Genomic DNA, 27,261 nt, shown 5'->3' with positions numbered 1-27,261 from the left:
CCTAATTTAGGATCACATTAGGTCTTATTCTTATCTGGGCAGACAGAAAGCTTTTCAGCACTGCTGGCAAAATGACAAAGCCTGGTTCTGTTGGTATTGGACACTGCTCTGGACGTTGCTCAGGCAGAACTGGATGGCAGGGCATAAAACAAAAGCAGAGTAAATATTTGTACTTTTCTCTCTTTGGCAGCCTAACTGGGGGGACAAAGGGGAGAGATTTGGCTCCAACCTCGTTTGAGCTTCTTCAGGATTTCTGTCCAGAGGAAGAGACCATAAAGGGAAAAATTGTTTTCTGTTTAGCAACATGCTGTCTGCAGATATCTGGAGAATAGCATCAGCAGCTGCTGCCTCCCCTTGCATGCTGCAGCCAGGGTGTTCAGCCTGGGGCCAGAGCTGAGGCACAGGGACTGCATGGCTCTCACACTCTGAAGAGCTCTCGATCCTTCATAGCCCTTTGTCTGAAGTCAGGTTGGACTCTTTCAGTTAATTTATTTTCTTTGGAACTATTCAAAAGCTCTCTGCATCAAAGAACAAGGTGCTGTGTCCTACCTGCACTCCCCACCAGGCTAGGAGGGGAGCATTGCTGTGTTGGTGAAGAGGAAGTTTCTAGCACAGAATAGGTCTTGTTCCGGAAGGCACTGAGTGCACCCATTTCTCTCAATGTAAACCCATCTCTCTTCAGAGACGTGAGGTGTGGCTTCCAGGTCCTCACACACAGACCTTCAGTAAACACTGAAGAAGTGGTCTGACTGCTTGGCTATTGAGACAATCTTTGGATCTATCTGAGAAAGGCAAAGCTGCTGGTGCATTTGACCTGCTCTGCTGTGGGAGCAATATCAGAACTGCTCTTTAACTTATCTGCTAAAATGAAAGACTCAGGTTTTGTCTCATGCCTTTTCTTCTTTACTGCCTTCAGCAGCGGGGCTGCTTTGGGCGAAGGGCACCAAACACTGCAGCAAAATTCCCTGTGCACCTTGTGCTGACAGATAATGTTGCCTTTATAAAATGCCATGTTATAAGGAAGAAAGTTGCATGCTATGTAAGAATGGCAGCTCCAGTGGAGGAGTGAAATTTAATTTAACTTCTAAAATGTTTTTGTGGTGGTTTTAGTAGAACCTACCTCACTTCCCTCCCAGACCATGGGTAAAAGTTCAAATGAGTCCTGAACAGGGATGACAGCCACTGTTTTCCTCCTCTTTATCTCCAAGCAGTCCGGAGTGGATGAGTAATGATTTTGTTCCAAGAAGGTACTGTGAATATCATCTCTCATATATTCTGTTCTTTTGTTTCTGCATCGTACAGGCAGAGCAAGGAGCAGTGAGAGTGGGAGGACAAATTAAATGAATAGTTTGGAGATGCTAGTCCTCACATCTGAAGGATACACTTTTGGGAAGTTCACATTTTAAGGAAAAAATTATCACATTTGCTGCACCAAACTAAAATGTTGGGGTTAGGAAAAGATGGCAAACTTCCCTGTTCATTCCTGTGGTTAGCTTCTTTCCTAGGGGTAGAGGTATGTGTGAGAAGGCACACAAAACTGTTGCAATACAGCAAAATCATCAGCTAGTTCAATGATTTCAGAACATGTGTTAGCCCCTGGTAGCCTGGACACAATCCCAGACCCACTAAAACATTTTTGTTGAAAGCAGTAGGAGCTAATAGGTGTCATTAAAATGCTGCATAATGGGTGTCCTGCTTCCCTATAGTTACTGCATCAGTCAATATTACTCACTATGGAGACACAGCAGTGTCCTAGTTTTAGCCAGGACAGGATTAATATTTTATGGTAGCTGGGAAGTGGGCTTGGCCAGGCTCTAATATTATTTGATACCATCTCATGTCGCTTGTGAGGGGCAGGAGTAGGAGACTCTCTCATTGTAGAGTGCAAAACACTCCAGTATTGTTTTACTTTCCATGTAAATACCTTCTTTGTCTTATACCTTTTGTTATTGATACTGCTGCTGTTACTGTTTGTTTTCTTATCTAATTGCTGTTTCCACTTCTGATCTCAGCCTGTGGTTTTCACTTCCTGCCTCCAGTTCTCAAGTCTATCCCAGGAGCAGTAAGGGGGAGGGGAAGCAGGGGAGAGAGTGAGCAGCACCTGGTTTGGGAGAGTTTCAGTGGGGAGTACTATTCCTAAACCACAAGTAGTAAAAACAAGAAACCCTTATTTTCCTTAAAATGTAAACTTTCCAAAAGTGTATCTGTTTTCAAACACCAAAATGTTTGGCTAGATTGCAAGAACTCCTCAGTTTATTGTGAAATGAAAACTGTCTATTAATATAGAAGGGTACTCACTCCTGTATGTTTACCAAACCTTTGCCATAGGCAGTGAAAGTCAGTGGAAAAAACCCAAACAAATGCCAAAATATGCCAGGCTATATGTGTGTAAACACAATAGGTTATTTTGTTTGCATTGGAGAATAAACATTATAATAGGGCTTGATTTGTTTTCTCAGCCTTTGTCTGTAGCTAAGGTAGAAGCTCAGCATCTACTATGGCAACAGAATTCTATGTTTGTGCTGGATGATTTCCATGAAAACTCCTGCACTGCCTCCATGGGTTGAAGCCCAGAGTGTGAAAAGACCACTGGCTATTTGTAGCCCTGTCATGTCTTGTTCTGCTCAGAGCAAATCTGGGTGTGTGAGATGCAGTGTTTTAAACCCTGACAGCTGCTGTCATTTTGTGAGAGCTCCCGCAGAAAACTAGAGTTTCTGCAGGAAATGATAGAGCTCTCTAGAGAAAGGTTTACTTCTTGTAATTTTTTCCAAAATAATTTTCAAAACCAGTTTTGCACAGAAAAAGGATTAGATTCTGATCATATTTAGTCTCATTTAATCCAGAGATGTAAACAATCCCCATAATCCAAAAAATCTATTAATGAAATGATAGCTACATGAGCAAGCTGGACATGAGCCTAACCTGTTCCTTTCTCTTTATCATCCTGCCTGGCTCCAGCCCCACAAATATGAACTTTCTGGAAGCTTCTCTGCATGTTGCAAACTAGTCTTCTTCTGGGGCTTTCAGAAACTTGATTCAAACCTAAACAAGAAATAAAGACTTTTCTGCCATTTTAACACCAGGACTCTCTTTCTCCCACTGTAGTTCCCTTCCATTCCCTATATTTTGGTTTTTGACAAGTGGACAAAACAGTTTCATTGTATTAATACTTCCATCCACGTAAATACTGGAGTAGTTCCAGCATATATATATATATATATATATATATATATATATGTGTGTGTGTGTGTGTGTGTGTGTGTGTGTGTGTATGCATGTATACTGTCATGGAAAGGATAAATGGTCCTTGTGACTTTCTGAAATTTGGAAAAATGACAGTTTCAGGCAAGTGAATCTCTTTTGAAGGCTTTATTTAAGGAAAAAAAATGAGAAAAAGATTTTAAACTTTGCCTCTAACTTGGACTAAGGCACTACTCCTTAATTAGATTTGTCATTCAGAATCTTTGTTTTTGAGAGCTGCTGCAACTAGTAAAAGCGGATTTAACTTGGTTTTTAATTTTAAGAAATAATGGAGGTGATTTCCTCCATTATGTTTCCAACTTCTTATATTTCCTATCTTATAGTTTCAACTCTCACCCTAGAACCCAAAGGCAGTGACTCACTGGCCATAGTCTATCCCTACAGGAGACAGACCAGATTTAGTCTGGTTTGGTCTGGGGACACTCTCCCTCCTCTCCCCTTGTTTCCCTTCCCCACGCCCCGAGTCATCAATGTGGGTGTTTGACCAAGAGATCCTTTTGACCTAATTTAGGCTGAAAAACATATTAAGTGTATGCTTATGGCACATTAAACAGCTTTTAAGCCAGGCAAAGGTAGGGTGCCATCACTCCTGTTTAAGCCATTGAGAAGCCATGGAATCTGGCAGAGTGAGATGAAAGGCTATTCTAATGGCAACAAGAAGAGGAAAAATGTGTTAACGTGGGTGTAGCTGAGACTCTGGGGATCCATTTTTAAAATATAAATGTAATTCTGTTGTTGATTTTGTTTTTGTTCTTTTTTTTTTTTTTTTTTTTTACTTTAAGAACTGTGAGGAGATGGAAGAGGTACATGAGCCAGAAATAGTGACTTTATGACAGTTCTTGTTGTGGGAGGTTATTTCTTGAGAATTATCACTGACAGGATGTTTTTCTAAGGGTGCCAGGAGTAGCAGGTATACTCATGCCCATAAGCTGCAAATTGTGCCTCTGGAGGTGTGAAAGCAGAACATTAAAAGGAAATACTTTTGATAAGAATAATAGAGTTTGGATTGTCCTTCACAGAAAGTGAAGAGCAACTGTACCCAGAAAAATCTTAAATCAGGAACTGTCACTAAAGATAGAAGACACAGCAGCACTGTGTCCTGGCAGCTGGAAAAGAGACTAGATAGGTCATCCAGCACATGTTGCAAAGTTACAAACTTCACTAAAGACTATACCACCAAGTCTTTTCTAATGCTGCTAAGTCCAAGTAACCTAAATTTTGCTGTGTAGAAAACAAGAAGCAATTAAAAGACTAGGATTTGGGAGGATCTTGAAATGTCATACAGCCTGCTGGTCCTTTGCTCTCAGCAGGCTCAATGACTTCAACATCGTTCTTGGCAGGTGTTGACTGGTCCTGAAGACAGCTCTAGAAAAGGGCAGTGACCACTTGAGTTGATCTGCTTCAGCTCCCACCTCTCCCTTTTTGTTTAATGCTTAAGGCAAGTCTGCTTTTGCAATTTTAGACCATTACATCTTCTTCTAGGCAATATGAGTAGTGAGAAAAAATTGCTTTATTCTTTGGAACAATCTTTTATGTACATTATGTTTTTTTGAGATATTCATATATTTGAAGCCAGTTAAATTTTTATTGCTCTTATAAATAACCCCAGCTCTCTCACTCTTTCCTTCTTTTCTAGACTTTGATTTCTGTTGTTGCACTGCTCTGGACTTTGGTGTCTATTTGCATTTTTATTGAAAGTGCTGCCCAAAATTTGTCCCTTTTCTGGTCTTGTCTTACTAACAAGGAAAATGGTCTTGCCTCACTTGAGTAAGTCAAAATGATTATTTAATCTCTCTTTCAGAGTCAAAAGTATTCAGTGTAGAACTGAAAGGGAAGGATTTAAGAATGCATTCAATGGAACATTAGCTTTCAATTAATTTACTGTATTTACTTCCTTCCTAAGAATAGAACCTGATTAAATGTTTCCTTTTCCCCATTGTGCTAAGTAAGGCATTTCTCTCCAAGTATTAGTAAATTCTGTAACTTCTTTTGTTGTAAATTGGTTTTGAGAAACTGGAAATAACTTTTCATCCAGAAAAACTCTAAACAATTTATCTTGTTCAGCATATCAAAGCAAGTTGTAATTGTGGCTGCTGCTCTCAGAGAAGGTTAACAGTGGACTAACATGATGAGAAAATTATGTGCTGCCTTCAAACAAAGCATGTTTATGTATTTCCTCTGAAACACATAAGAGCCTTTATAGCTCCTATCTAAAATACTATGGTGAAAATTTGAAACTTGCTGAAATCTTGAATTCTTCTTTGTCATCTTGAACATTCTAGAAAATTACTAATATGATTTTTTTACTGTCACAGATTAAGTACAAAGGAAAAATATGCTCAACGAAAGAAAATATAACTGTTATTTTCATGGAAGACCAACTACTGCTGAATTTCCACACTTGCCTGATTAAAAAAAAAAAAAAAAAAAGCTCCAAAAAAGTATAGTGAATATCCAGAAATTAATATAAATACATGGCATGGTGACTTAGCAACCAATATTAAGGTGTCAAACTTCTTTGATCCTATCCAAAATAAAGTGGAGGACCAGTAGGAACTTTTACTGGTAGGACTGAGTAGGTGGAAACACCAAGGTTTCCATTTAATAGATGAGGTTTTCTTTAACAGAATTGCTTTGACTCCTCTCTGACACCTGTGGGAGCAGGTAGTTATTCTGTTAAAAATGAAAACATCATATTAATCAAGATTTAGGCACTGCTCAAGGCCCAAATCAATTCCTACTTAGTGAGGTGATATATAAATAAAACCAGTCCATTCATATAAAAGTCCACTCTTTAGGGACATATTTAACCTGAGAAGTTTTTACTTATCAATACATAGTGCAGTAAACAGCATAAAATGGTGAAATGACCTTTGAAGGAGATGATGGTGTTCTTATGTGACTTTATGTGTGTTCTTCCCACAAGTAGCCCTTTATTTTAACTAGAAATAAGGGAGTCTGAGGAGCATGATAGCTTCAGTCTCAGAGCAGGAGATCCCTTCTCTGGGGAGGATTTGTTTTGGGGGAATTGCTTCACAGGTCTGTTCTTTGGCATGACCTCAAAAATAAAAAAAGTAAGCTTGAGAAGAGGGTTGGCAAACTCTAGAAAATGCAGCCATGGCTGAGGGATCACTTCAGATGGTTTCACTACTGAAAGAAAATGCGTTGGGAGCTGCACCCTGCCATAAACAGTCCTTGGAAAGGAGGACAGAGGCAACTGTGCTTTCTCAGAGAGTAGGTTCAAATTTCCTCAGAGAGTAATGCAAATCTCAGGAAATTACAGCATTTGGGAGCAGAACCAGTAGTAATCCTGGGTAGCCCAGGATCCATTTTGGTGTTTGTGATTTTACACTGTGTGCAGGAGTAAGTGTGGCTGGCTTTGAGAGCGTTTGAAATCTCTAGCAAGTTCAGCTGAAAGACCTGGTCCAGCTAATGCTTCATAGTTTAAATCAGGGAGAAAAGAGATGCAAGCATCAAGCACCTGTGGCCCAGGTGAGTGCTCTGATTGTTCAGAAGTGAACATCTCTTTGGTGATATTTTCTCTGCATGAAAGTCTTCCTTCACATCAGATTGAGAAATTTTGCCCATTAATAGAAGGAATTTCATATTTGATGGATCAGCATTTTCTCACTTAACATTTTATTGAGCAATTATTAATCTTTAATGCCTAAATATTCCTCCATTTCTCTAACTCAAGTACATGTTTACCTCCCAACTCTGCAAGTCTGACATCTATTTGTGCCTGTTTGCATCAGAGTAGCCCAAGTGAAGTTGGGGGAATACTCATTGGCCTAAAATTACTCATTATTCATACTGCTTGTAGAGCTTGCAGTAAGGAAGAAATAAGATGCATTATCCTAAACTTTGTATTTGTGCATAATTTAGATGAGTAATTTTTTGTTAAATATAAATGAATGATGAATACAGCCCTTAGAGGACTTATTTTTGAGTATGTACTCCTTTTATTCATTCAAGCATCATGCTTCCTTGTTGCAGATGATATTAAAGAGCATTGGTAACCAGATGATGTAGAAATTAGGAAACACTATTTCATGTGAGACAATAGGAGCTGTCTGCATGAGCAATATAATATCACTACAGGATTTTTGCTCTGAAACTGCTTTTGGAATCTGTATAGGCCATTCTTAATATCTCAGCCTTGCCTCAGCCCTCAGTCAGCTGCTGTGTGCGATGCTGTTGGCTGCTGCCACTGGCTGATAGTTTTAAATTATTAGCTCACCCATGCATCAGGTATGTGACTGAGCACCTTGCTGAACCAAGGAGCTGAGCAGACTTGCTCTTTGAATACAGGGTACTTCTATAAATCCATACTCCCTCAATATTAATAGTCTGTCTGCAAATGATTGAGAGACGAATATTACTTCCACAGTTGGGGGGATGGAGGAAACTTCCTTTGCTTTTACCACTAGCCCCTGGACAATATTTAAATCCCAATGAGCTGAAACAGAAGCACTCTCACAGTTCCTTTCTTAATGATTCTTCTCTCTCATATCTGCAGCCAGCACAGAAACCTTGAGGAGAAATAGAAGAGAATGTTTAATACCCAGTATTCTAAAAATGATGGACAAAGAGAATTACATGGTCCCTGGTGAGATCATTAACAGGTGTCTGACGGAACATCTCAGGATCAAATGCAAGTGTATAATTTTAATTGTTCTCTCAGGATGGACTTTGTAATTCTGCCACAAAAATTTCTCACATGGATATTTAGCTTTTGAATGCATTTCTTTCTTTGAATGCATTTCTTTCTTTGAAATGCATTCATTATGAAACTGCTTCTAAAAATGCTTTTAATGATCCCCTTAAAAATTGCTTTCAGCTTTTGCCTTCTGTGATATTGGAAATTTAAAGTATTTTCCTTAAGTGCTTTTTAAAATTTTATTTTGGAATATAGCTTGAGATTATATATGGGTTTTTGGATTTTTTTAAAGAACTTTTTTTTTTAACTGACAAAAACTGCTGTTCATTGAAATAGAGCTTATTATCTCAGTGCTTTTGCAAATCTCTAAGTCCCTATTATTATGGGAAATTGCCACCAGGAGACTGAAGGGATTCATTACAGATTTCTGGAGATCATATGTTTGGAAAATGAATCTAGTACTATCTATGCACTTTGTATGAAATATGTGACACTGTCTCTCATTAGTAGAGCTAATCTTGCAAATTCATATGGTCCATATAACATAACTTGTTTTTTTCAGGTCTGCATCACTAGTTTCACATTCTTGTGCAATATCAATGTGTGAACAGATCTGGACTTGTGTGTTTTTGTGACTCTGCCTTTATTAACTGAAACCATATGAAATAAACCCTTATGAAGAAGGGTAAGGAGTCTGGTTAAGGATTTGCTGGCTTTTATTAGATGCAAGATGAATCATAAATTTTCTGTTCTCTAGTCAGAGGAGTGTAATTTTAGGCTTAAGTTTCTGATCCAAATGTGTAATATTAGTTTTTCTTCAGTAATGTTCTTTTTAAAGCCATTCTTTTGATGATGATCTCAGTGTTTAGGTCTTTAAGTCAGAAGTGTATTTCTGTATGTAGTGTGTGCAAAGGGGCAATGGGATGGAGGGTAGACCTGTGAAAATGGGAAAAAGACCTGCTTAGGACATTTGCCAGTATTCTTGCAGCCTGTCACCTCCTGGTTTTAATCCATCTTTAATGAAAAGAAACACTGCTGATAACAAATGGGGAGAAGGGGGCAAGCTAAGTAGATTCTAAGAATCCATTCATGAGGCCTCCAGCCTCTCAAAGTCAATTCTGTGACTTTAGATTCTCTGAAGGACAGACTTTCCAAATACCAAAGTTGCTCTAAAAGGTAATTTATGAAAAATCAATTTAATGAATATTTTTAAAGACAGCTTCTGTCTACTTATGCTCCTTCATGTTACACAGACTCTGTGTCCAACGCTTTTTTTCTTGTATTTTTTCCAGTATAATAAAAAATTTGTTTATCTATTAAGAATTTATCTGATATGCTGCAGGACTCTTAGGTATCTATGTATGTTCATCCTTCAATAAAAAACAATCATTGAATATATATATTAGAAGTGCCCATTCTTCTCACTTTTGAACTGAGCAGTAATTTTAACAATGAATAAATACACCCTCGAGTTTCTTCAGCATTTTGTGGAAGATATGTGACTACGGGGGAGTCAGGGTGTAAACTGTGGAAAAAGGATGCCTCAGGAGTATTTCTCCTCTACTTGATCTGCACAAATAGCTCGTGTGAATTTGGGCTAGCTTTTTTTTCTTCTCTGCTTCACTTCTCTTCCTTGATAAGCTTTAATTTCCTCAGGAAGCAAATTCATTTACTTTTGCATAAAAAGAATCCAAATTGTGCTGTAGCTAAGCTGAGAATTCAGAACCAAGTGTGGAGTTTACCAGTCCACCAGTTCAGTATTTTAATGGTTAAATGTAGACATAATGTTCCAGGATAATGACAACCTTAAGCCTGCAATACCAAAAAAAAAAAAAACAAACCAAAAAAAATCCCAAAAAAACCTAAACCAGGATAGAATCATAGATTCTACATTTTGTTGTTCAAAAATCTGATAGATTCACATAGAAAAAGACAATAAATCCATAAAAACCATAAAATCCCACCTCTTCTTTAATTCCCTTTTTTTTTTGCCTGTACCCTTAAATCTGGCTGGGAGTTGCAGTTGTATTGTATTCTTAGATACAATTTCAGGTTGTTTGCATCAGCTCCGTTAAGGTTGTCACAGCAACCCAAGGCAAGAATTGACTTGCTTTTGCAGATTCTAGCATCTAACCAAGAGTTACTGCCAATAAGGAGAGGTTAAACTTTGTGGAACTTTACGCAAGCCACATGCCTGTTAATTCTTCCCGTTATTGACTTTCCCTCTTTAAGTGCTCCAAATCAGCAATTTCACTGCAGCTAATGTAACAGCTTACTCAGTTGGCTGCAAATAATATTTACTCAGCTGGGTGAAATGCACAGCTCAAAGACCAAATTAGTTTGTGAAATGTTATCCGAAGATATTTTCCTGTTCCCTAGATGTTTGATACAAAAGCAGAGACTAATGAGTCCCAAGGGCCTGAATCCCAGTCTCTTATTCTTCTCTTCTAGCTCAATTAATGACTTTTTCTTCCAGTTTCTTTTTAGGGCCTGTAAAATTCAGAAATGCACATGTTTATTCAAATTCCATACAGACCAGAAGAATAAATAAGCAATATAGTGCTGTGTATTTCTTTTTCAATAAAATAAAACAACTAAACAAAATTGTCTTGCAGTTTTCCATTCAGTAATCACACAGTAAAAATGTTGGGCTTAGCTTTCCTGCTCTTAGTCAGCTTTCCTTTAACCTGCATGTCTGGGTTTCCTTCATATGGCTTTTTTCTCTGTGTGTGCAAGAACCTGATACTGATTCAGCTAAATTTGTTTCCTCCTCTAAGGCAGCAACAGAAAGATCTCAGAGTAAATGGCAAAGGTTCTCCTAGCAGTGTAAAGATGCTTAGTTGGAAATGAGAATCTTACCCTCTGTTTTGGTACAGATGACTTTATTTCACAAGGATAATCCATAGAAAGGAATTCAAAATGGTACAGCTGGCAAATTCTTCAAATGAAATCTAATTTCCTCACAGAAAGAGGTCATGGTCTTTGTAGCCCTCATAGCTTAAAAGCAGAAACTGACTTCACCACGTTTCTTTTCAAAGAAAAGCCCCACTGGAATTACTTTTTCAAGTTGCTTTGCTTTTGGTGGTTTGATTGATTTTGGGGGGTTTTGTGAGGGGTTGTACACTGGAAGTGACTGAGTCACTAACACATATGCAAGAGAAAAATGTTATATCTATGCTTATGCATATACATGTACACTTGCTTTCCCTTAAAGATGGCACATTGACATTTATTTTCATTTTAGGTTGGCTTATTGCCTGTATTCATCTCTTCCATCTGTGATATGATCCAAAGATTGCAGGGTGTCCTGCACCATTCCACTGTCTAGAGCAAGTCATGTGCTGATCCAAAGGATCTTAAAGTCCTTCATCTTGTACATACTGTAGCAGAAAAGAGCTATTAGATGACAGATGGTGAGTTTTTACTTAAAAACTGTTTTTTTTTTTAATTCTAGGATTTCTCCCTGCAGTTTAATTGTACAGAACAAGAAATTTATTTTTCTTCCAGAAGTATTATTATTTTTATGCAAAAAAAGATTGCCTGTAAGGTCTGTCTTCTGTACAAATGTGTTCTGCAGCTGTTTTCCCACATTAAGAGAGATTTGACAGTTTTCTGTCTATTGATCAATGATACTCATACTACAATAAGGTCACAGTGGTATCTGGAGAGATACTGAGCAGGGATCCTAATGAGATATCAGAGTTTGCAGTAAATAAGGAGGAATTATTCTGTTTTCTTTGCTTTAGAAAAACAGAATATTTTAAAAATCAAATGTTCATGCACAGATTGGATGGGAATGGGTACAAATTTGCAGTCTTCAGCCTTCTGAATTTAAGTGAACAATGGAATTCTAATTGTTGGATGTTTTAATTTGAACAATATAATTTACAAAATTTTAAAGAGAAGATGAATTGTTGTACAGGCACCCAAAATCTTGATCATGAGAATTCATCAGTTGGAGATAATGAAAGGCCCACACCAGCAATGAGGCATTGGGTTCATCTCACCCTTGATGTAAAAAAGAGAGAAAGATAAAGTAAGCACTGTGCACTAATACAAACTAGGTGTGTTTCAGTCATAACAGCATATGAAACTTTCTTGACAGCAGTTTAGCCCAACTGGAACAATTGATTTTTGCTATTGGAATGCTGACAGTACACAAGCTTGCTGGCTTAGAGCTGGTATTTCCACACACCACTCTGACTGCCTCATATCCTCTGACTGAGGTTTAGAGGTAACTTTGACTTCCTCCCAAAACCAGCTATGTGTCTTTGAGTACCTTAACAGCCCATTCCTTGAAACCAGTCCAGTCTGGATAAAATTTTCTTGAACATAACTATTTAGAATGTCAAAGAACATTTTTGAGAAGTACAGCTATAATGATATTAATATGTTCCCACTTTCACTGAAGATGCTTCTACTATAATAACATTACATTTTCATGGCTGCATCCTTATTAGACATTGTATTACTTTGTTCTTTCCTGGTATCAACATATTGTTTAAAGAAAAAATCCTTAGCAAAATATTAATGAGTTTTTATCCTTGTGTTAATAAGTTTGATGATTCTTCTTGTGTTGCTATCCTTGAGGTTATTCAGATCTCTCTCATTTGTTTGTACATTCTTTTTCTGCATTGGCATACAGCTGTGTTTTACTGGCAGATTTCATTAGCACTTTTCCAAACTTCATGTTGCAGTCAGCAATGAAAAAATTAAGCAGTTTTAAGAACAAAATAAATACTTACTGAGCCAGACTAGAGATCCAGCCCAGTGTTATGCCTTGGGCAGTGGCAGTAGGAAATATCATTTAGGGAGTGCATGTGCACCTTAACACTACCTGCTGTCCATGACAGGACTAAGACTAATTATTCAAGGCCCTCTCCCTGTTCTTGTCTAATAAAACAAGTCTTTCAGCTTTCACCTTAACTCTACCCCATCTGAAAGCAGAGCAGTATTGACCCCCCTTTCCACATAATTTATGTCATATTGGATCCCACACTTTCCAATACACCTTCACCTTTTTTTGTCTTTTTGATGTGTGTACACAGATATCATTCCTCTAGTCTATGGATCATCCCTACAAAGCCCATGGAATTCCTTTAGTTGATGACTTTGCACTCCATATGTAATCCCACTCTTTCTGGTCAGAAAAGATGGAATGAGGTGTTGGACTGTGGCACACTACAGGCAGTTCTGATTCTATCAGAATGGAATCTGATGTGGTTGCCTGGTTTCATCAAGGTTTCAGTAATTTTTTTTCATTAAACACATCTCCTGAGCGTACTCCCAGATTTTTGGGTGATTAAGATGAAAATGAAGCTTGCTTTCTTGTATCACTCTTTCTTGCAGTGTATTCTCTCCTGTTGTGGGATCTTTTAATCAATTTCAATTTATAGAAAATTTATTGAGGATCTGATGTGTTTTTAAAAATCATAGCTAGGCCTTAGAGAGATGGCAAAACAATCTAGCTCCTCTGTAGAAGACATGCCCTCTCACTGGGGAAATCTGTGATTGTGTAAGGGTCACAGTGGTCACGAAAATAATGAAGTTCAGCTCCGCTTGCTTCATGTTCTGCTCTAATTTACTTCTCTCTTACCCCAAAAGCCTTAGAAAATTGTAGGACACGATCACAGGTCATAAAAATTATTTTCTACTTTATCCACAATATTTTGTGATAAAAACGGAATAGAAATTTTGCACAGAGTTGAGTTCTTCATCTTCTGCAAGACCTGGCCAAATGCCCACATGCCATGAATGGGGCTGGTCAGCAGACAGAGCAGCAGAAGATATTCCTGCTTGTATAGCCAGACTCCAGTAACACAGTCATTTACTCTCATCATTTTTTTCCCAGCAGCTTCACTATCATGCCCAGTCCTCCTACTCTAAAATATATATTTTAAAAAATCAGCAAACTCCATCCATTTTTGGTGCATTTCACTAGACTGAAACACAAATTTCTAGTTCTAAAATACTTTTTATTTACCAAGAATTGCTCTGCTAACTTCTATCAAACTAAAACTTTGCTTTGGTTTTCTCAGCTTGGCTGCAATTCAAACTGTTGGACTCAATTCAAACTAGCTTGTAACAAGTAGTTTCCCTTAATTCCACCAGTTAAGTGCCATGATGCAGCATATAACATTTTTTTTTAATTTTTAGAATTGTAGAGTTTGTTGAAAATTGATTGCAAATATTCAATTTCCATCTGCCTCTAACACATGATCAGCAAGTGTCTTCACATCTTCACACAGCCCTGAAAAAAATGAGGGATGGTAATTCTCCCCTGCTGTGGGCATGACTGTCACTGGATTTGAAACCTCCTGAGAACTTCAACATATACAAGTCCATGGGACCCAAACAGATGCATCTAGGGGCCTGAGGGAGCTGGCTGATGTAATCACCCAGATATTCTCCATCGTATTTGAAAAAGTTGTGACTCTCAAGCAAATTCTCCAGTGACTAGGAGTAAGTGAAACACCACAGCTATTTTTAAAAAGGGTAAAGATGGCTGGAGTGGATCTTTTTACAAGGGCCTATGGAGTGCTAGAACCAGGAGGAATGGCCTTAATGATAGAATTGTAACATGGTTTGGGTGGAAAGGGAACTAAAATATCCTCTAGCTCCAAACCCACTTCTTTGTGCAGGGACACCCTGCCTAGACCAGGGTGCTCAAAGCCCCATCCAACCTGGCTTTGAACCCTTCCAGGGATGGGGCGTCTACAAACCTCCCTGAGCAACCTGTTCCTGTGCCTCACAACCCTCACAGTACAAAAACTTCTTCCCTACATCTAACCTAAATTTTCTCTCTTTCAGTTTGCACCCATTACTCCTTGTCCTGTCACTACAGTTCCTGGTGAAGGGTCCCTCTCTGGCTTCCCTGTAGATCTCCTTCAGATACTGGAAGGTTGCTATGAAGTCTCTACACAACCTTCTCTTCTCCAGGCTGGACAGCCCCAGCTTGCTCAGCCTTTCTTCATAGGAGAGGTGCCCCATTTTCATATTATCTGCATATTACTACCATATGTTACTATATTGGTATTTGTCTGATAATTTTATATATATATATATATATATATATATATGTAGAGAGAGAGAGAGATTCATATGGGTATAAATTAATATATATTAATATGCAGTCCACTGGCTCAGTAGAGTGAGTAGAAATTACTTATTAATTGACACATTTCCCTGTGGGTGCAAGTTCTAGCAGCTGGATGAATCTTTCTGGGGTTTGGTTTATATCATAACTGGTATTTTTCAGAAAACAACTTGATCAATATACCCACAGGAAAAAAAAAAAAATCTCTTTTTATTCTACTCTATTTACTCCAACTTTCAGAATTTGAACTTATCATACCCAGATGTGTCATAGTCAGATAAACTGATCTGTAATGGTTTCCTTAAATCTTTATTACTTTTTCTACTCCTCCATGATGTGATTTCACTTAGCTCAGATTGTGCATCAGTTTCATAACATTTTTGCTAATAATGATCTTATGGAAAATAAGAGTTAAAAGTAACATTTGATTCACTTACCTGAGCTGGTTGGAAACAGACAACATTTATCAGTTCATATTACAGTGAGTTATTGGCTTTCTAGAGCAGAGTGGCATTTTGTGGTAGTTGCTAGAGCTGTCTTTACAAAAGCAACTTCTTTCTTTTTTTTTTTTCTTGTGGAGGCTTGTTTTCCTTAATTAGTCTTCATTAATTTTAAAAAGGAGCTTAATGCAGTGCATGTGAGGCCTCAGCTATGGATATAGAAGACAGTTAGAAAAGGATTGGTAATTTCCTTCTTTTTTCATTTCACTGCTGCTGAAGGTAAAAAGCTATAACTTCTAATATCTGATCATAGGATATTCTTGATGCATACCTTTGATTTTGCTGCATGACTCTTCATTAACCTAGTATCTATTGATATACTGTGAGTCTGGCACAGAAAAATTTGAAAGTACTTCTTTATCAGGCATCTTCAGCCGTGCTCAAAATCCTCCCTGAGACAGACTAGATGTTTCCTCCCTTTGTTAGCTTCCATTTGTATTCAGATTTCTAGAGTAAATTACACAGGCAAGGCATTTGAAAGACATGAAGTGTGGGCTAGGGGTATATATGTGTAGATTTAGAGTAAATTGAAATTGGCTGTGAGAAGTTAACTCATGAACTAACAATGTTAGAATGAGTGCTGCAGTTCTAGCAGGAGCACTCAGTGTTTGTCATCTTGATTATGTCTGTGTGAGGTTGGACAAATACCTCTCTTCATCACTATGTAGTTCCTTCTTATGTCATGGCAGGTTATCTATCTCCATTACACCTAAATACTGGAATGCATAACTAGGAACACCCAATTCCACCTCATAAATGAATTAACTGTCAGCTGAAATATGAAATCGTGCAGTAAAAATGATTGAATTGCAATTTTTGATGCATTCTCTCTCTGCTTTCCACACCAGAATCTTTGTTAGGGACTTCTAATTCTCTTTAATTTTCCTCTGGAAGGGGGAGGGAAGTGGGAGGTTGCACTTCAGTTTCTGTTTTGCCATGGGGCTCATCATACTAAAATCAAGTGGGTGATTTCAGTAGAAAACTCTTTGATTATGCAACATGAAATAATGTAACAGTACAATTGCTTCAAGTTTATGGAATTATTTTAATTAACCCATGGTAATACTAGCCTTCAATGTGTTCAAAAAACAACAATGATTTTATGCAAATTAGGCAAATGACATTGAAAATGTTCTTACATATAATCTGATTTCTCTCCCTAGGCATTCTGGAGTCCAGCCTGAAATGCTGTGACTTCAGGACTAGCAGATTGAGGTTCAGGTTATTCGTAAGGACCAGCCAAAGAGTACAAGAGAGATGTTATTGTGATTAAACTAAAAACAAGTAAAAAAGCGTAGAAGAGGTTATACGGAAACCAGTAGCAGTTTTTAGAGGTTTACAGATATTTTCTCTGATACTTGCTAACTATAGGGAGATTGGAGATATGGCTGCTCTATGTAAAGCTGAAATTTCAAGATGAAGCAATAAGATCCAATTTTTTTCTGGGAAAATAATAAAGAAGACAAGGACATCCCAGTAGATTAAGTAAAGCAGCTGTGATACACATCCTGTGGCAAGAGAGAGCCAATTTAGCATGAAGACCCTTGTATTTCTTACATTTCTCTCAAGGAGATCTATTCCTTTCTGGAAAGAGTGTGGTACTACTGCTGGAGCATGCAGTGCCATGGAGTTTTTTAGAGATCCTTGGAGCAGCTGCACAAAAATTATGTATATAGGTAATGCTACTTCTGAGCCAGTAGTGCTATATTATACAGCTGAACATCCTGACATGTAATATAAGAGAGCACAGAAAGGTACAGAGTGAAACTACCAGCCATTTCTAATTTGTGTTATTATCATAAATACAGAATATTTGACAGGAAAGAAGCCACCTGAAACTACTCAGTACCCATGAGCATCACTTTTTATTAAGTTAACACTTTTCTCATTCACTGCCATGTGTAAAAAAAAAATGCATATATTAATGTCAAGAAAACATTCCATCTGTTATCAGGGATTTTTTTCCAAGTGTTTGAATGCCTGTGGCACTGCAAAAATGTATTATGTTTTATCAATACTATTATTGTTTCATGCAGAGGACTGTGGAAAGGCTACCGTTTTGCTAGAGGCTACCAAATATTGCTTTCTGTGTCATAATTCACAGTAATTTGAAGTAATGATGACATTTAGCTTTGGAATATACTTTCCTTTAGGTGACCAGAATTTTTATGGTGTACTTGGCAGATGCTACTAGAAGAAAAGCAAGAGCGATGATCACCATGTGATTTATTTTTGCTACAGGTGAACCCTGCAATTTAGCTCTTGTCAGCATGCAAATTAATGTTGTCTTATGCTATTTACCTCACTTTGATGGCACTAATGTGATTGCTTATGCACCTTCTGTTTCATGGACTTGAAGTGCTCATTTGAGGCTCATCACCAATAAGCTATCTTTGGTGACAGCTACTGTAAATGTACTCTGGGGAAACTGATTTAAGAAACTAGAGCTTTTCAAGGTAAAGGTTTTGTGGTGTTTCATTCCAATCCTCTGTGAATTCATCAGAATCCTATTTAAAGACCACTCTGTGCAAAGTTTGTGGGCTGCTACCTCTCAAATTAATTCTCATACTGCTGCAAACAAATACGGCCTTGGGAAGAGTGAAACAAAACGTTTGCCAGAGATTCAACATCTAGCAAAAAAAGCCCCAAGCCCGTGCTAGAGAAGCTCATTTAGAGAACAATAGAAATATTCATCACTTTGCACTATGAAATCCATTACATTTAAAATTGGGTTTAAAAATTCAATTTTGGACATTGTTAGGGTTTTCTTACTGAAAAGCAATGAGCTTCTCTCAAGCTTCAGACACTCTCACTTCTAATCAAAATAATTTTTATTTTTTATTTTTAAAATCATTCTCTCTCTCTTTGTCCCTTTTCTTTTATTTGTAATTTTAGGTCTGAAGCTATGGATGGCCAGGATCTCTGTCGGCTTAGCCCTGGTCTCTAGGAGGGATGGTATTCCACTTCCTCCTCTGCATGTTGCTGATGGAATGAGTGGTGCTGAACAGTTTCATATTTGATCCAATGTTAGTGAGTTAGATCCTGTTCATCACAAAATTCTAAAATTCTGAGCATTTCCTAACTTTTCAGGAAAAATAAAGTGCATATTGAAGGGTTTTTTGGTAGGTTTTTTTTTTAATTAATATAATATTTAAATCAAATCTTTAAAAGGAAAGATCAAATTTTTGAGCTTGCTGTGTGGAATTCCAAGGCCACTTAGGGCAGCCTACTGGTGTTGTCTGGAGCTGGGAGTCCTGATGCCATGAGGAACAACAAATGAGTGAGGGGCCTTGCAACCCCAGCTTAACCCCAAAGATATTCAGCCTTGTACTGCTTCCTCAAAATGGGAGGAGAAGCCAGCTTGGGCTGGATTTTGTGAGTCTCCCAGACACCTTGCTAAACAGCTCTTCTAATATCAGGCTTCCAAACCCTGTAGCAGTTGGGGTTTTGGCACAAACCCAGCAGAAACTTGTGATTTCCCACAGGAGGCCATGGCACATTGTGGGACTGCTCTGGAAGCAGGGAAAGCCATGCCAGCCAGCATCTGTGAAGCAATGCACTGGAAGAAGCTGTGACAGATTTCCAGCCAAACTTTGCATATAGTTCAGTAAGAGCTTTTGGGAATCATTGTTTTGAACAAACTAGCCTCTTCCACACATCACAGAAACTGTGAGGAAATTCTGCACCAGCTGTTGTAGATCAGAGACCTCTCTGGGGTCCCACAGGTTTGAGCTTGTCATCGCTTTTGCTTGAGGTTCACCCAGGCTACATGGCTGTGGGAAAAACATTCAGTAGTGCAATATCATCAGTCAGTGGTGGAAAATAAGTGTTTTTATGGGAAAAAAACCAACTCCACTGAAGTGAGACTGGAGAAGATACAAGTGACTGAGCGCTTTGGAAGGCTGGGGCTCTGGCATTTTGAAAATTCTGCTTTCTACCTCGTTTGTCTTGGACCCAGATGGTGTGGCTGATGTTTTCCAGTTTCTAGCCAATTCAGGGACTTAGTGGAAATCTGCCGTTTGTTTAAACTGTAAGGACAGCAAATGATGCATCATGAGGAGAGAGCAGCACACTGAACACTTGGCAGGTTATTCCTCTTTCTCTTTTATTCTGGAATTTACCCACATTGTTTTCTAAGAAAATTGTATCTTGAGGTGAAGTCAGTCCTTCCAGTTCCTGGAGCTGCAGAAGCTCAAGAATCAAAAGCACTGCTTCGCTGAGGCACATGGCCAAGTACATGCTTGACCTCTCCTCTGGGTGCACCAAAAACCAGAGTGATGCTTATTTTGGATGTTCCACTGTGTTATGGCAGCAGACAAGCATGTTTGTAAAATATCTGGAAACTGGCTATTTCATTTATCTACATTTCTTAAAGGAGCATGTATCATATGTATTTCCTCCTTCATATAGATAAAAATTCATATGATAGCTTTTCCATATCTAAGTTTTCCCTGGTGGTAGAGCTTAAATCATTCCCTATTCATCACAAGGTCAAAGGCAGTGCATAAGATAGGTATCATCAACAAATTAATAAATCATTAGATTTGGGACATATAATGTCCACAGATACTCCTAAACCACAATGGTAGGATGAAATTTATGGTGTTAGATGACCAAAACTGTCTTTCCTGCATGACTGGGGACATTTCTTACAGCTTGGCTCCAGCAGTCAATGACAGCTTTACACCTTTATGGAAGCTATGGGACAGAAGGCAATATTTGGTCTGACATCATTTTTATATAGTTTATAAATGAGAAAAGTGTGCTTCTTAGACTTCATCTAATCCAATCCATGTTTGTCTTTCTAAATGTGCTTGTAGCAGAGAAAACACATATAAAAGACTATAGGATAGTGGCTTCAGTTTAGGTAGTAAGGAAACCTGATTGCTTAAATTTAGCCAGTCCAGTAATGTTTCAGACATTTCTTATTTTTGCAGTGAGCTATCCTAATCAAAATCTTGCAGCTTTTATTCAATTAAACAATCATTTTCTATCTGGTTAACTTCAGGTTAGCTGCTTTGATACATCCAAACAAAAAGGTTTCCAAATAAACCACAATTGTTCCAACTGTGAATGCAGTAAAACCTTATGTAAATGGTATCTGGAGTAATTTAGCATCTTTTTTTTTTAATAAGAGGCTGTGAAGATCATACTGCCACTTAATTAATAAAATAATTTCTTAAATGTTAGCACTGAAAACATAGAAGATATTAATGGAGCAATTTAAAGCCAGAAACACAGGCAATGTGCAGTGACTCTTCCTACATGTGTTCAAGACTCTTCAAGAGCACTTCAGATTTAATTTACCTTCACTATTAAATTTTGAGTTAAAGTTAATTAAAAACTGCCGAAAATAATACTAAGCAAAGTATGTCTACGTGCACCTTTTATGGCTGTATATATTTGAAGCATCAGTGAAAAATCAATCAAATTTAAAAAAAAAACAGGTCTGCTATTGTTCAAGGACCCAAACCTAGAAGATTTCCCTTTGGCATGTTCTTTTTGGGTTTTTTAGAAGGAGCTTGAAGACACTTAAAAAAACCTTAAGGTTGCTCTGAGTGTCTGTGAGTGTTAAAACGCTGACCTATATTGGCAGTGATTGTTCCCCCTTAATCAAACTGAGGAATATAATGTTAATTCACTCCCTGAAGGCTTGCATTCTGCTGAGAGCCCAGCAGTTGTGACTTGTGAGGGGAAGACCCTTCTTTTTGACCACAGAAGGGGTGCAGGGAGGTTACGACATGTCGCGTATGCCATTCCTGTTCATGTCAGCCTAATGGGAAAACAGATGATAACCATCAAGATGTATGGATTTTAAAATGCATTTCAAACAAATTTAGGCAGAAAATAAGCAGCAACCCTGCCTAAGATTTGTGAAGTCTGAAATGCATGTGGTTCTGAAGCAAAGGGTCACCCTGTAACAGCTGTAACTCCTCTATAAGAGTAAACTGGCTTGTCAGATGTAGTCAACAGAAACTGAAAAGACATGAAGCCTCAATAGGCAGAATCTTTTGTCCTTTCTGTTATAAAAATCTGATTATGGCCATACCACTTGAGAACTCAAATTTGAGGGCTTGTAAGAGTATAGAAGGCTATGACAGAGTGAGCCTGAATGGGTAAAATTAACCTGCCAAGAAATTCCAGAAAATGTAATCACCCCTTGCTTCCCTGATCTTGTCCATGAGTGTTGTTACATTATTTTTCCTCCAGACCAGTTTTGCAGCTAAGCTGTATGATGCTAATAAAGAATGTAGCCAGTGTAGGTGAGAGAGAGCACCGAGTGCTCCCACTTGCTCTGCAGCAACTTCTCTGCTCTGAGGTGAAGATGAGGATGCCCTTGGAAAGCACCCTCTGAAACTCTGGTTGCACAGTGGGCTGTGGAGTAGAAGTTAATGCAGTCAGAAAGATTGATGGCTTTCACTGGAGAGACTCTTTAAAGTACCTTCCCACACACATTCCTGGTTATATCACAGTGAATTTAACTTGTGACTCTATATAAGTAACTAAGAATAATAGAGTCTGATTTACTGCTGTTTCACTCTAACTCTGGACTTAATTGAGTTACACAGGAATAAAATTCAATAGTGAAGAAATCCATAATATGTGCCTACCCATATGTCATTTCCCAAGAAAACAAAAGCATTCCCAATGTGATCTTCTCTATAAACAAAACAAAACAAAACCAAACAACTAAACAAACCCCCAAAAACAAAAACCAGAAAAACCACCAAGACAAACAGAAAAATGAGTTTTCCTTATGACAGTTGTTATGCATGCAGTGATACATTTTAAACTGTTTCTCCCTTACTGCATAGATCCTACTGTACACAAGCCATGGAGTAACTCGTGTACATGGATAATGTATCAGAAAGAGAGTTTGCAGACCTATTTCCAATACTTATCTGTTTAAAGATTTCCACCCAGGACAAAGCAAACATAACCAAGCTCCTTCTCCTGCCAGTACCCATCATACTGACTTTAACTAGATTATGGTAATTAAGATAAAAATTGCAGGAACTTGCCTTCTAATTAAAATGGAAATGGAATTTACAAAACAAATATCTAACAAACTCTGCTTTCTCCTATACTAAAAAAAAAAAAAAAAAAAATACACTAAAATCTGCCCAGTATTGCCAGATGCTATTTTTTGCTGACATCATGAGCAGGGAGGGTGAGACCCTTCATGCTCTTTATCAGCAATGGAAAGGCTGAAGAGCAACAAGCAGCTCTCCACCTGGAAGAGAGCTTAGCCAGGTACTAATGGCTTCTGCCTTTCTTTGAAATTGCAGCGTTTCTACTGGAAAGGTATTAAATGCTGCCTCATTTATAGGAACTGAAAGGAGAGAAAGCAACTGGCATTAATCTGAAAGGGTATTTTAAGCAACTGAACCAGTATGGAAGGAACAAGAAGACTGAAAGAGAGGGACCCTGGAACAGTGGGAAATGCACAGAAAAGGAATCCAGTAATGAGCTGAAGTAAAGCTGTGAGCTAGGAGGGATACTTTGTGTCCTCAATAAAATATGTGTGACACTGCAGATGCTATACTTTGTCCTTGGATGCTTGATGATGACAATCTTAGAAGGATTTGAACAAACTGCATCTTTGCTTTTTGTTTCCTGCTACAAGAGGAGCAGAAATCTGGCTCTGACCCACCCTGGTGACGATCACTGCTGCTTGCCAAATGTAGAGAAGACATAGGGCTATGTCTTTGGGAGTGCAGGAAGAGCAGGGAAAATTGAAAAGCAAGGCCTGCACATGCCAACAGCTGGGCACACGCCTGCCTCTGGGTGTACTATCAGGCATTATATTGATTTGAACTGCCACCTATCAGGCAACCTAAGCCATGGCACCAACATTTTCTTTATATTTGGAATTAAATTGGAGCCCATACTCTGGATTCAGAGATTTTTGGATCACACTGTAACAGCCTGGTGCATCTACTCACAGATTTATTTGCCAGCCTTTGCCTCAGACAAATCTTCTGTACCAGTGTGAACTCCCTCCTAAAGTATAATGCAAAATAGATGGCCAAGCAGTGTTGATTTTGTTTGAACTCCTTAAAAAGTGAACTCACTGGGAAGTTTTTTTTAGAAAATAATTTTTCTTCATGAACTTTGAGGCCACCCTGATGTAGCCCACACTTGTCTCCTGCATCGTGTCCCAGCTTTGATAGAAACAAGAGTGTTGGGCTGGATTATCCTGCTTCTGGTCAGAGAGATTAGAGGGAGTTTTGAATTCTCTCAGTAGGGAGAGTGGAGAGCTTTTTCAGAACACCCTAACCTGAAGGCTAATAGAGAAAAATGGAGCACACTGATGCATCTAGAAAAGACCTCAATTTTTTGTAAAGAGTCACAATTTGAGCTCCAAATACATCTAAAGAACAGATTTCATAGGAAACCATGTTGTTATATTGAATTACTCCTTCAAAAAGGGCTATACAGAACATAATCTACCCTATTCATCTGTCAACAGCACTGCCACTTCTTCTGTCACTGAAACCCAGAATAAGTGTTAGCAATGAAAAAAAAATTGCTTTCTTTCTTGAAAGCAAGTGCAATGGAGTACTGAGCACATCCATAGATAGTCTCAATTTGAAACAAATCAAGAAAATCTTGATTGTAATAAATTGGGGTCCTTTTGGCTGACTACCATGCACCACAATTTGTCTAATTTCCCTGTGACACAAATCAAATAATTTAAATTTTACTTTTGTGAGTATATATTACTCAGCAAGGTAAAGTCAGACCCACAGTGATCCTACTGGCTTCTCACCAGACACAGGTGTTCACTATCTAAAGCTTGTAATTTTTAGGAGAAACCAGCTTGGTTGTACTAAATATATGAATCCCAGTTTTTATGATCCAATTATTTTATGGGTTATGAAAGGTTACATGTTTGAAATGATAACAAAAATCAGGTTTCATTCAGAAATTTGTTGTTCAAAGACAAGGAACAATGGATCAGGGGACTGTTTAGTTTAGGGTTCCCATGTTAACTGGAAAATTATTTGTTTTATTGGGGAAAGGTGAAAAATCGTGTTACCCTCCATTATGCTAATTCGAGTAAGTAGTGGATAGTTGCATCAATAGTAGTAGAGAGTAACAGTGGACCAATCAAGGTACTATCATGCTACATATTTGTCATTAAATCTTCTGTTTGCTGCCATAATTTTCATTACTTTTCTCCAATTTTCCTGAGATTTTCGTAATTTTCACAATTTTTATATTTGCCTTATGATTTAGGCAAGTAATCACTCAGTATAGCAGATGACATCTTTAACTTGCTTCTGTTTGCTTAGCTTAGCACCTGATGTCCCTTTAAGAACCATTACTTTACTCTAGTTTACTGAAATCCATCTGTTTCAATGAAAATACAAGTTAATTCTGATTTTGAAAAAGTATTTCATATTTCATGTACTCCTGTAGTGCCCTGCATTAAAGAAAATAGATGTGGACGAGAGGTGGTCTTTAAATGATAGACAATGAAAGAAAAGATAAACTTCCTAGGTTAGGAAAGTTTAATAATTGAAAGAATTTTAAAAAAGAATATTAACACTAAGTGTTATTAATTATTTTTAATGATAATAATAAATGAAAGGGAGAAAGGAATAAAGCCCAAAAGAATTCTATGAGACACAAACACCCTTCTGAGCATCTCCCTAGTTTCTATACTGGGCATCTGAGATGTTCATCATTCACGAATATCTCTTTGGCTGGTTCTGTGCTGGCCACATTCCCTCAATGGCATCTTGTGCACCTCCTCTCTGGCAGAGCACAGAAAATCAGAAAGTTCTTACCTTAGGGTAAGCACCACTAGACAACAGCTACAACATCAGTGTATTATTGACATTATTCTCATACTAAACCCAAAACACAGCAACTGTTCCAGTTACAAAGAAGAAAATTAGCTATCTGAGCCAAACCCCCAACTCTCTCAGCCTTTATTCATAGAACAGGTGTCCCAAACCTTTGATGATTTTCATGGCCCTCCTCGGGAGCTGGCCCACCAAGTCTGTGTCTTTCTTGAACCATTGTTCCCAGAACTGGACTCAGCCACTCCATTGCAAAAGGCCACTGCACAGGCACTGTGCTCTGCTCAAACCTGACCTTCCAGCTGAATTCAGTTCTGGTTGGTTGAGCTTGGCTGGCTGCCACTTGCTCACCAAACTACTCTGTCACTCCTTGTCCTCAGCAGGACAGGCGGACCAAGTGCATGGAGTGGTTAGAGGAAAGCTTTTGCAGACCAGCTATTTGGTTTATTCCTTTTTTTTTTTGAATATACCACAGAATTATGTCTGAATCTTTTTGTAGCTAGCTGCCATTGTGTGGCAAATTTCATCAACACCAGGTCACTTCGTATATAATCAATTTTTAGTGTTGGATGAATTATTTCAAACAGAACTCCAGACTTTACCTGGATGACCTACTCAAACTTACAGTACTATAAACATTAGAATAAGAAATCTACAGAATTTTACTCAATATTTGGAACAATATATTGTTAAACAGACCCTTTTCCACTGTAATAATGCCTAGGATATTCATCTGTACTTCAAAACTGTATTGTACTGATACAGCTGGATATTATCAGCTTTTAGAAATTGAAAAGAAGTATTTTTATGAACTTATTTGTAATCAGCAAAAGGATATTGGGCAATGTCTTTAAATATGAATTATTGGCAATTAGAAGAATTACAGCCATGGGAGAAATAGCAGTTAATTGTCATTGTGGGAAATCTGGGACAAATGGACAATTCACCAAGGCACGGTCTAATTGAGAGCCAAAAGAGCTTCCCGGTGATTTTTCCTGGGAGAGTTTGATGACACTCCCACTATATCAAATTAATGAAATGTTTAGGTGCTGTACAACTGCATGTAGCTATTCCCATGCAGGAACATGGCAATAACAAGTCCTCACTGCTCACTGCTGAGAATTTCTGAGTCTGTCCTGTCTATAGCTGGGAACCCCAACCCTCTCTTTTGCCCTTTTGGAGTGACCATCCATTGCTTCCTCAGCAGATTTTCTTCTTGAAAATGGTGTTCTTCATCATGCCAGCTTTGCCTCTCCTTGTTATCTGCTTAAATCTAGTTTTCTCCAGCAATAGAGTACACATATATAAAGCCATAAGTACTAACCCATGGAACGATCCTTTATTTAGTTTCAAAATGTATTTGTAATGAAAAACGTAATTTAGTACTTTGTTTCTACAAGATTTTGATTTCACAGGCATCACCACAGCTATGAAGAACTGGCTGTAGCTGTTGAAGATGTACTGGGAAAAATTTGGGTACCATAGCAGAAGGTCTGGCCCACTAAACATGCAGGTGTAAGCATCAGCTCCACTGCTCCTGCTCTGTGCTCAGGTAGACAGAATACTCTTTCCTACCCTCAGGTGAATAGTTTCTACCTGGCTATACTGCCTATGGCTGCTGGAGTGGCAACCTGAATTGCAATAGGAAGATATTTTGAATGAAGAAGGTAATGGCAAAAGCCTCATTCTGTTAATGATTTTGGGCTTTTTCTATGAATCCTTTGTGAATTAAGGAACCACTTTGCCTTCAGATTGCCTGCACTGTTGTCATATTCTGATCTTACATTTCTAAAATTGTGAAAGCAATGAGCTGTGGCATGAATGCCTACCCTTCTTCACATGGGGAAGCACGTGCCCTGTATCTTGTCAGCTTCTTCTCCCATGGAGTTAGAGTCACAGAAGTGTTTTTGTACCTGTGCCAAGCCCTCAATG

General features: G+C 38.2%; 1 long non-coding RNA gene across 1 annotated transcript; it reads right to left on the bottom strand.

Annotated features, from left to right (window-relative positions):
• Window positions 1–10,797: 10,797 nt before the first annotated feature.
• On the bottom strand, window positions 10,798–25,574 carry LOC132328116 (uncharacterized). The gene is made up of 3 exons (XR_009486693.1): window positions 25,485–25,574; window positions 15,455–15,666; window positions 10,798–11,929 (listed from the first exon to the last, which is right to left on the bottom strand). It is a non-coding gene; the product is annotated as an uncharacterized LOC132328116 (long non-coding RNA).
• Window positions 25,575–27,261: the final 1,687 nt, after the last annotated feature.

Source organism: Haemorhous mexicanus, chromosome 5 (genome assembly GCF_027477595.1).
Source record: "Haemorhous mexicanus isolate bHaeMex1 chromosome 5, bHaeMex1.pri, whole genome shotgun sequence".
Taxonomy (NCBI): Eukaryota; Metazoa; Chordata; class Aves; order Passeriformes; family Fringillidae; genus Haemorhous; species Haemorhous mexicanus.
Note: the sequence above shows the minus strand (reverse complement) of the source record. Positions and strands in the feature narration are given on the sequence as shown.